The sequence below is a fragment of the Apium graveolens genome, chromosome 11, assembly GCF_009905375.1.
Source record: "Apium graveolens cultivar Ventura chromosome 11, ASM990537v1, whole genome shotgun sequence".
In the NCBI taxonomy this organism is placed as follows: Eukaryota; Viridiplantae; Streptophyta; class Magnoliopsida; order Apiales; family Apiaceae; genus Apium; species Apium graveolens.
Window position 1 is genome coordinate 138,752,460 of NC_133657.1, and position 9,491 is coordinate 138,761,950.

The 9,491-nt window shown below is 34.0% G+C and overlaps 1 long non-coding RNA gene across 9 annotated transcripts; it reads left to right on the forward strand.

Moving 5' to 3' along the window:
* The first annotated feature begins 6,110 nt into the window (after positions 1-6,110).
* Positions 6,111-9,284, forward strand: LOC141698473 (uncharacterized). 9 transcript variants are annotated; one of them, XR_012565128.1, is made up of 6 exons: positions 6,111-6,590; positions 6,806-7,019; positions 7,147-7,410; positions 7,750-7,897; positions 8,006-8,055; positions 8,476-9,284. It is a non-coding gene; the product is annotated as an uncharacterized LOC141698473 (long non-coding RNA). The 9 variants fall into 9 exon arrangements; XR_012565126.1 differs by having other exon boundaries at positions 6,111-6,421; positions 6,533-6,590; positions 6,806-7,410; XR_012565127.1 differs by having other exon boundaries at positions 6,111-6,421; positions 6,533-6,571; positions 6,806-7,410.
* Positions 9,285-9,491: the final 207 nt, after the last annotated feature.

Consider the following 9,491-nt stretch of genomic DNA (forward strand, 5'->3'; position numbering starts at 1 on the left):
AAAGAATACGGTGTCAATAATCAAACTTATTTTTGATTATTCAAATAAAGATAGTACTTTCGTATAAGTATATCTTTGGTTATTTAATACTCATTTCAAGTATAAGTTTTACAACTTCTACTTCAATTATTTGTATAAAGATTATTCTTTAAGGGAATATTATTTAAATGATAATATTCAGATATTTTCTAATATATCGGGACTGATTTACTTTATTAAATCAGCATTACTCCAATCATTCTTAAAAATGTTTTCGAGTCTTCAAAACCATTTTAAAAGTTAGAGCGGATCCGAAAACTCATTTTTATAGTTAAGATCTTCCTTTCGAAGGGGATTTAAATACTCGCTCAAAACTTGAGGGATTCGGCTCAGTGGTGTATTTTACATTCGCAACGAGGTTGCTGTTTTGATAAATGAATTGATTACTTACCCAACATTCGGGAAGTAAGTCCATCTATTGAGTCGGCATAAGCAATATGGGCTCAGTGGGCGTCCATGAAAGTGTAAGTGGCTCAGTGGGAGTCCATCAAATGCGTAAGTGGCTGAGTGGCAGTCCAGCATAAGGTCCTATTGCGACCAGGGTGATGACCAGTGGGAAATTCGTCCATCTACTAGTAGAAAAGGTTACTTATTGGTATCTTTGCCTGATCAGCAAAATATCAGGTTTATGCCAAAATTCTTTCCTTTCCAAATTTATTGGATATTGCAATTCTGTTCATACTTTACATGACAGAGGTTTTCAGGAAATGTATGTATATATATAGGTGTATATATATATCGGGACTTAATGAAGTATATCATAACTTCATTTCCTTCAAAATATTTCAAAGATTGAATCTATTCAAGTCTTATCTTGTAGTCTCATTAGTGTGATGAACTTTTGAAACTAATTATAACTTGAACGGTGGTAGTTCAAGTAGTATTTGGAAAAGATATAAGTATATTGGAGTATCTTGTAACTTCATCTTTTAAACTTATATCTAGTAAATGATTATCTTATGCATGACAAAGATTTTCAGAAAAACGTTGAGACAAGGTTAGATATATGAGATCACCTTGCAACGATATTTTTATACAGTTATACACTAGAACTCTGTGTGTATTATGCATGGAAGAGGACTTCCCATATTTTGAAAAGTATATATGTATATATATATACTGAATTTTGCGACTTCATCGCATTAAGATATCAACTTGGTTCATTTCTTTTGACCAAGACTTTCATGAGTACTATGAGAAGGCTCATATATTGTTAATCATTATACATATTATTTTGGTGGGCTTGCTGCTCACCCTTGCTTCTTCTTTCATCACACAACATCAGATATACAAGATGAACAGGACCAAGCTCCCGATTCGCGAGCGGATAGGAAATGTTCCGCAGTTTCCTATAGGCGTTGATGTCGCTGTAGTTGAGGTAGGAACTACCAATAGGCTAGGCTTTCAACTTTTGATGTATCAGATTATGTATATTTATGAATTGTAATAATGGCAAAGAAATGTAAATTTATTCAGAAAACCTTTTAAGGTGTATTGGCAGATAATTGTGGAATAAAATGACTTGTGATTATTTTTGGATGTTCATCTCTGAGACTATAACGTATGGTGTGTGTGTTTATTGTGGGGTCACAGTACAGAGTAGATGATTAATTATTAAGATTGGGTGTTATTAAGGGAAATGGAACTCGTGACAACCCGGATCCCCGACCCCGGATTTGGGGGTGTTACATTATAGTAATAATATAAAAGTTCGATAATTATACGAGGAATGCGAGTAGCTCGTATTTATACGAGTAGTTGATCGTTGAATTAGATTATGGTGCGAGTAATACTTATTTATTCGACAAATAGCGTATCAGTTAATTGTATCAAATGGTTATTTATAAATAATCGATCTAATCGAGTAAGTGATAATAATTTGTAAATAATTGTAATAAATTGTAATTAATCCTAATAATTAGGGATTAATTATTTTAAAATATAATAAATATTAAATAATTATTTAAAAATATAATTAAGGATTATTTAATTATAATTAATTATTAATTAATTAAATCTTGTTTAATTCATAATAATTAAACTGTTAGTCCGTTTTGAGCGAAACAAAGACCCCTAGAACAGAAAAATGAAACAGATCCAATAAAAATAATTGCAAGTCATAATTTCTTCCAAAAGAGGGTCGTAATGTGATAGTTAATTGTTTATATGCCCTAATAGGGTTAGAATCGAGTCAAATAAATTCTAAAAAATTATAATAAAATCAAATAGGGTTAGTTTATACATGTATGAATCTAGTATCAATTCTAAAAATATTTATAAGTCCAAAAATCAATTATGTGCTTTATGTGCTATGTGCTTTACGTGGTTATGTGAACCTTATTTGTTATATAATTATATGTGTATATATGCGAGTCAGATAGAAACGCATAGGTAGATTGATAGGGTTGCGTAGTATCAATTCGAGATACGCGTATGTAGTAAGTTATCTAAACGACTATCTTTCTATGATTGATTCAGTATCAGCAAGGCAGATCAAGCAGGAGATAGAAGGCGGTGAGTTGAACCAGGTTAAGTACGCGCAAGGCAAGTTTTTCCCCTATTCTAAATTCAGAATAGTGAATTATATCCCATTTTTCACATCAGTTACACTTTGATAATTCTTGTTCATATACACTGTTACACAGTTATTAATTATTGTTTCTATTTCATTTTGATTCTTGATTTCTCCCAATTTATTGAAATCCCTATTCATATTCCAATACTTTTACCCTTGTTACATATACTCTGATATATCCTAATGCTGGGATACATCAAAAGCATTCCGATTATTCCGGATGCTAAACTTTAACCTGGATGGTTACGATACGGGCTGGATTTTACCCATACATTTAATTATTAGGCCATAGTTGTCTGAGTACTCCTTATGTTGGTTGGGTCTATGCAGTTGGGTATAGATCCGCACTGTATCCTGACTGATCAGCAGGTTATAGTGCATATGTTGGTTCTTGTTTCCAGTCTTGTTCATTTGGCACTCGCCGGTGTTGAAAAATTATTATTCTATACAGAAACAGATGGTTGTTCAAACCAGAAGCTTATCGATTCATTTATTCTTCTCTCTTTATACTATATATATTATTGCGGACTTGTTGAACAATTTTGGCTCATCCCCTTTTATTGTTATTCCTATTGTTTTACAGTTAAGGTAAAGAATGAAACCCATCAGAACCCGCATAGTCAAGAAGCGAGTCAAGCAGCGGGACCCTCTTATACCAAGAGTGTTCATCCCTATTCCAGAAGAGAGCTTTCAGTTACCAGATCAGGTGTAACAGGATAAGTAGTAATGTTTGTTTGAATAAAAGTTGTGCGGTGAGAATGTAGATAGAATAAAGTTTTGTAATAAAGAGAGTTCTTGAGATATATTATTTTTATTTGGGTTTGTAATAAAGTTAGTGTGTCGTTCTTGTTTTCAACTATTAACCTTAAAAGATCCTGAGTAGCAGTAGTTCGGGGTAATTATTATATTTTATATTCCGCTTGTGCAGATTTAGTTTGTAGTTGATATTAATAATGGCAAAGATAGACAAATTTAATGGCAAAGATTATGGGTTTTGGAAGATGCAAATTGAGGATTATTTGTATCATAAAAAACTACACGAACCGCTAGAAGAGAAGAAACCAACTTCAATGAAGGATGAAGACTGGAAGCTATTGGACATGAAGGCTCTGGGGTTGTCAGGTTGACTTTGGAGAAGAACGTTGCTTGCAATATCGTCAAGGAAATGATAACTTATGGTTTGATCAAGGCTTTGTCAAACATGTATTAAAAGCCATCTACTTCAAATAAGGTGTATTTGATTCGCTTGTAAGTTGCCACTAGATTGAATGAAGGCGATTGTGTTGCTGATTATGTGAACAAATTTAATTCTATCCTAGAAAGATTGACATCGGTGGATATTAAATTCAATGATGAAGTACAGGCCTTGTTGTTGGCATCCTCATTACCAGACAGTTGGTCGGGATTTATCACTGCTATAAATAATTCATCTGGGAGCGGTAAGATGAATTTTAATGGAGTTTGAGATTCGATTCTTGGAGAAGATATTCATAGGAGAAACTCAGGAGAGTCGTCAGGTTCCTTGTTGAGTGCTGAGAGTAAAGTTTGAAAGTTTGAAAAGGGGCAAAATAAGGGGCGTAGCAGATCGAAGTCACAGAAGAGAGGACAATCCAAAGATCGCAAGGATATTGTTTATTAGAATTGTCAGAAGAAGGGTCACTTCAGGAATCAGTGCACGGCTCCTACGGCTCCTAAAGGAAAGAGTAAAGAGGATAATTTAGCTAACGTAGTTGAAGAAGTGGTGGATAAAGATGCTTTGATTTATTGTGTTGAATGTTCTGTTAAATCATGGGTTATAAATTCTGGTGCATCATTCCATGCTATCCCTTGAAAGGATTTAATGTTAAATTTCAGAGTTGGAAGTTTTGGTAAAGTTCGTCTTGCTGATGATGAGACTTTGGATATTGCGGGCTTGGGAGATATTAATCTCAGAACCTCTTTTGGAACTAGGTGGACGTTGAAAGATGTAAGGTACATTCCCGGACTGAAGAAGATGTTGTTATCTATGGGTCAGTTAGATAAAGAAAGGTATCGAGTTACTTTCGGAGACGGATAGTGGAAGGTTAAAAAGGGGAATCTAGTTATTTCTCATGGAGGGACTTTATACATTGTTGAACAATCTAGCTATGAAATAAATACAGTTGCTGATGAGATTGAGTCTTCAATTTTGTGGCACCAAAGGCTTAGTCATATGAGTGAAAAAGGTATGAAGCTGTTAACTTCGAAGAGGAAGATTCTAGATTGAAGAATGTGGAAGTTGGATTCTGTGAGCCATGTGTTCTTAGAAAGAAGAAACGTGTTACATTTGCAAAATCAGGGAGGACCCCCAAAGCTAAAAAGTTAGAGCTAGTTCATGCAGATGTATATGGTCCAACAACAGTTGCGTCATTGGGAGGATCTCGCTACTATGTCACTTTTATTGATGATTCCACAAGAAAGGTATGGGATTATTTTTTGAAGAATAAATCAGATGTGTTTTCTACTTTCAAGAAGTGGAAGACTGAAGTTGTAAATCGTACTGGTTTGCAGGTGAAGAGTTTGATGTCAGATAATGGTGGTGAATACAGTGGTGATGAGTTTAAAAGTTATTGCGCAGAATATGGGATTAGAATGATTAAAACTATTCCAGAAACACCACAACAGAATAGTGTTGCAGAGTGCATGAATAGAACCTTGAATGAAAGGGCCAAGAGTATAAGATTACATGCAGGGTTTCCAAAGATATTTTGGGCATATGCAGTTAGCACAACAGCGTATCTCATAAATAGAGGACCTTCAAGTCCTTTGGGGTTCAATATTACTGAAAATGACTAGCAAGAAAAAGAGGTAAATCTTTCACACTTGCGAGTTTTTGGTTGTGTTTCTTATGTGCGTGTTAAAGATTCCGACAGGGACAAGTTTGATCAGAAAGCAAAGAAGTGTATCTTCATTAGTTATGGCTCAGATGATATAGATTACCGTTTCTGGGATGAACTAACTAAGAAGGTCATTAGAACACTACGCCATAAATGGCCTGATGCAATGCTTTTTGAAAAGTGTTACAAGCATATCGTTGCAATAGCTAAAAAATTCTTATGCTATTATAACAATACTGATTTGGTGTTATAATAGCGCTAAAGGTAGTATTGCATGGGAGTGACGGTGTTGCATAACTTGTAACACTAGTACTTGCTGTTACATTAGCTAATATTTTTCATTTTAAAAATTTTAAAGTGAATATATCATCAACAAATTATAATTATAATTATATTTTGGATTATTTATGACTAATGAATATAATACATAATTTTATAAAAAAAATAAATTTATTATTTTTATTTAAAAAATAAATAATATGATATTTAAATTAAATAAGATATTTTTAATTAATGTAAAATTATATAATTTACAGTTTTGTACTTCAAAATTAAAACAAAAAACATGCTGGACACAGTTTTCTAGGTGAAATGGTGTGGGCGGTAATTTTCCCCCTAAACTAAAATACACATTTTATACTTTCCCCCTAAACAGTCCCGACTTATAATTTCACCTCTCTCGTCACTCTCTTTAAACCCGATTTTTCTCTCTCCCACAAAATCAAAATTAAAATATCAGTGTGTTGAGTGTAAAGGGGGGATGGCCATTATGAATTTGGTGTATAACTTAGTAGCCCGATTGTTTGGAGGGGGATATAATAAGAGTGTTGAAGAAAGAAGTGGATGGAAAGCAGATGAGCTTCATTCTTCGTATTCACCAGGACCTCTCCCCTCTTCAAGACGACACTGTCCTCTTAGATTTTGATCCGACTAAAGAGCCCTTCCCACTCGAGTAATTTACTATTATTACCTAGCCCTGTATTATTCAAGCTTTGTCTACTTTTTATTAGTCTTTTGTAATGCTCTTGTTTCACTACTACTGACTCTAGTACTTCTTATCTAGCTCTCGTATATGAATGCTGGGGGTAATTGTAGCCTCATGGTAATCGTCGATTTATATGGTATTTTAGTTATCTTCCTGTTAATGATCCTATCTGTCAATCTTTATTTGAATTAGGTTAACTTTTGGGGGGAAATTACAACTGGGTTGCAGTTTTATTTATATATGGGTTTGCTTCGAATTGAGAATGAACTGAATAATGGTATATAGATACACAAACATATACATATTTTCCGATTAGGGTTACTAACTTTTGATTTTTTTTTCAATTTGTAGGGACATGGGTTTTATAAATTGGGGCTTTTGATATTTCCCTAATTAAGTGGTAAATACAAACAATTTAATAGCTTTAAACTATTTTTTAAATAGTTTAAGAACAAGATCAAAGGAGGATTTGAAGAAAAATCCTCTATAAATTGGGGTTTCTGACTCAGTGTCCTGTCATTATTGTTTTCCATGTATGAAGGCTTCAAATATATATACATATTAGGTAGTTGCATACTAGTAGCGAAAGTATTGGAATATTGTCTTTAGATCGGAGAAGAGAGTGTAATTCAATCAGCACTTTTGGTTGTATTATACGTTAATAAAGCTTTTTGGGTTAATTTTTGTTGCAGTCATTGTTTCCTTGATTCCAACTTCCAAGTACAGTATTAGAGTACCAACACAGAATGGTAGTTAGTCTTCTAAAAACAATATTAATGTAACAGAGGCAAGGCAAATGCCGCCTCTGCAAAACAAGCTAAAGTCCAAACGCCGCCTGCATAACGTCAAGGTGGTGAAGTGTAGTTTCAGCTCATCGTCTGATGGTAATGGTAGCAAGGCTGAGAATTCTAATAAGAATGAAGCTGAATATGTGAATTGCAGCGTCACTAATACTGGTGAGCATTTATTAATTTATCCAGATTGCTAAATCCCACTGTCCTTGCGCTATTATTTATTTTAATATTGTGATTGATATGCATACACACACAGCCACACACATATATGTACATGAAAATCAAAAATTATGTGTTCATTTAATATTTCTACAGCTTTGATATTAGTATCTCTCCTTGGTCCATGATAAAGAGTGTCTCAAGTGTGCAGTAGAGTCTTGCTCAATATATCTGGACACTATCTCGATGTTTTAAAGTTTGTAATATATTTTTTTGTGTTCAAAGTTTGATATTAGCTAAAAAGTATGATCAAATTGAGATGTGTCATTTTGTTCAATATAGTTGAGGTGAAGAGTAGTTCTGCTGGTTTCATGATCAAGATGTGTGCGTAATAATCCTGAGGCCGGGAATCTAGCTGAATATGCTCCTCACTCGGCAATGGTACTAAAGATGGAAGATGGGACCGGTCTTCTCCTTCCCGTTATTGTTTGTATGTTCATTATTACTATATTCTACCTGCACTTTAGAATTTATTTATCTTAACTTTAAATTCATATTCATGATCGTACTTGTATCTTTCTGTTGTTTTCTTATGCAGTGGAGATGCAGAGTGCAATGCTAACAGCAGCACAGGGCAATGTCCAACTTGTATGTCTCTCTTTGTCATTTGCTTGTATGTCATGACTTTAATTGTTGGTAAAGTTCTGAAGATTCATTGCTTCAACCTGCTGTTTAGCTCGAGTTAATCTTGGTTAAATTGAACTATTAATCATTTACCGGTCTTTGGCCAGAGATATATGCTATAAAGTAAAGGCCTAAAAGCATGACAGGAAATCCCTCAACTGGTTCAGTAGGATGCAGTTGTATAGACTTAAAAAACACTGATGATTTCAAGAAGTTGCAGATAGTTTGAAAAATTAATGAATATTGAATAGAGTAGAGGAATAACTAGGTGCGGTGTTTTAAATAACCTAATAAAGGTATATGATTTTGATGATGTCAAAACAACAATCTGACTTGTTGGTTACTTGTATTGGTGTAATGAATCTCTACGTTTATGATAGAAAGGCGTGCATATGCATATGGTGTAGATGCTAAGAACACTGCTAGCAGAGGGGGGAAAGCTTCTTGCAGCCTAAAATCTCACATCGAATCTGATGTAAAAGTTACTTCATTCGAATAAAACTCCTTGTGATATGAAATATCCTTTTAATACAATTAAATGGGATCTTTTACATCACAAGGAGCAATAAGTTTTATTCGAATGAAGTAGCATTTTACATCTGATGCATTGCTAGATGTTTTCTAATATACTCAATTAACGGAACACCAGAGGCAATAAAATCCCATGAGGTCAACCTTCTACTTATTCGATTTGTAGGTGTAAGTTTAAAAACCATCCATTTTCATTCTTTTTTTTTGCTACATTCTGTGTCTTTCTCATTCGTATTCCCGTGTGCAGATTTAAGTATGAACATTGATGTTGGAAACTTTTGTGCGACCGAGTCAAGTGATCATGATGAGAATGACAATCCTTTTACCAGTGGAACTCACACTCCAGGCACTAAAGGCACTCGAGGTCAAGGCACTGAAGGCAACACAATTTAAGTATTTTTTAATCATCAAATTTGTTTTATTATAATCTCGTAACTAGTTTCGTTATTTTAACGGTTAAGTAGTGGTGGTTGTTTTGGTTGGTGAATAGACTTTGAATGTAGATTGTTTTGGTGTAGTTGTTTTAGTTGGTGGAGGGAGTTGAGACTTGGTGGATGGAGTTGGGAGTTATTTGAATGGTCATGTAGTTGTGGTATGTTTGGGACTTATATTATGGGATTCTTCTGAAAACATGAATGGCATTTCAAAAATTTATATATTAATTGTTACATTAGCCTAATTTACTGTTACAATATCTTACATTTAGTGTTACATAATTATGAAATGTGTGTTACATTATTGTGGAATTTATGTTATAATAGATAAACATAGTGTTGCAAATAGGTTATGTGGGCCCAACAGGTGGGCCCCATAAGTGAACCCCACAGGTGGGCCCACCTTGTGGGCCCATATTTAAAAAAATCAATCAA